This window comes from Tupaia chinensis, unplaced genomic scaffold (assembly GCF_000334495.1).
Source record: "Tupaia chinensis unplaced genomic scaffold, TupChi_1.0 Scaffold000120_1, whole genome shotgun sequence".
Taxonomy (NCBI): Eukaryota; Metazoa; Chordata; class Mammalia; order Scandentia; family Tupaiidae; genus Tupaia; species Tupaia belangeri.
This window is the reverse complement of record NW_006159587.1, coordinates 13,661-15,237: the sequence shown is the minus strand read 5'-3', so window position 1 is coordinate 15,237 and position 1,577 is coordinate 13,661. Positions and strand designations below refer to the sequence as shown.

General features: G+C 43.3%; 1 pseudogene; it reads left to right on the top strand.

The window, feature by feature from the left end:
• Window positions 1-1,368, top strand: part of LOC102486538 (ribosomal L1 domain-containing protein 1 pseudogene) — a 4,575-nt pseudogene extending 3,207 nt beyond the window's left edge.
• Window positions 1,369-1,577: the final 209 nt, after the last annotated feature.

The following is a 1,577-nucleotide window of genomic DNA, read 5'->3' as shown; positions in this document are numbered from 1 at the left end:
GGCATCTGCTTTGGGCGCGACTCCTTAGTTGCGACTCCTGTGGTCCCCACCTCACTGCAGCAGTTGGACGAAAGGTAGATAAGAAAGGCAGTGAAGCTCTGTTGGCACATGCCAGAACCAGGAGAAACCATAATGGATTGCTCTTGAACGAGAATGAAAATTTATTTTCAGTAGTGGTACTGTGGAAAATTCCTAGTAAAGAACTGAAGGTCGGATTCCCCTTGCCTAATGGTACCTGGACAGATTTAGCAGAAATTTGTTTATCTACCAAAGATGAATCCAGTTTGACTCCTGAAAAGACAGAATATTTCTATCTAAAGCTTTTGAACACACATGGAGTTAAAATCATTTCTCAGATTATTCCTTTCCAGACTTTGAAAAAGGAGTATAAAGCCTATGAAGCCAAGCTTTGCCGCCTGACTAGTTTTGATTTCTTCCTCACAGAGAAGAGGATCAGGTGGCTCTTACCATCGCACCTTGGGAGGCCCTTCTATCAAAGAAAGTTCCAGTAAGTGTGAACCCTCTGGCCAAAAACTTATCAAGAGAGATCAAGAATTCTATAGTTAGAACCATCTTAAACATCTCGAAAAGTGGCTCTTGCAGTACTATATGCATGGTTCACCATGGAATGCAGGACCAGCACCTCGTTGAAAATGTTGCTGTCGTGAAAAATTGCCTGAGAAATGGGAGAGTGTGACTCGCTTGTTTGTGAAAACCAAAAAATCAGTTGCCCTTCCTACCTTCTCATTTGTCAGCAGTCAGGATGAGAATATCCACTCCTACTCAGAAGAAAAAGAAAAAAACGGGAAGGGAGAAACACAAAGGAAAAGAACATGAAAAACAGAAGAAAAACAAAAAGCTAATGCAAGAGGGTAGCAAGGCTGCATCAGCCAGAACTACAAAATGATGTAGCACCAAAAACTGGCGGTGCTCCAGTGAGTAATCCTAGACCCCAGAAAGGAGCGGATGCAAAGCAGGGGGAGAGAGATTGGCCAAGGGAAAGCCCAACTTAAACTGAAAGACGAATCTGAAGATGAAATTCCACAACTAGTACCAATAGAAGGAACTCCGGCCACAGGAAATGTAGAGATGCAAACACATGGCACAGAAAAGACGTCTCCAAAGAGTTCCTGTCCCAGCACACCTTGTGTGAAAGAAAAGAAAGATGTTACCAGCTTCAGAGACCCCCCAAAACTGCATAGCCCGGGACTCCAAGTAAAGGCCTGACTCCAAGAAGCCAAAAATTGAAGAGATGGAAAAAGAAAGAACACCTCCACTGGGAAAAATAGATCCAAGACAGATCCCAAAAAAAGCCTGGGGCCCAGTTCTTTGCTACTTGTAGTAAATCTGCAAAGAAAGCTCCCCACACCTCCAAACAGTGGCTCCCAAAACCTGAAGTGCCCCAGTCGACCTGAAGTCAGTGAGTAAATCAGAAGGAAGAAACATAGCACTTTTTAAGCATACTTGGTCCTGCCCCCGCTGTAGTCTTACCCAGGTTTGGAGAGTAATATGCTTATAAACCTTCACAGGTGATTCTGATTTTTTTTTTCTTTTTTTGGAGAGGTTTTTAGCTATAG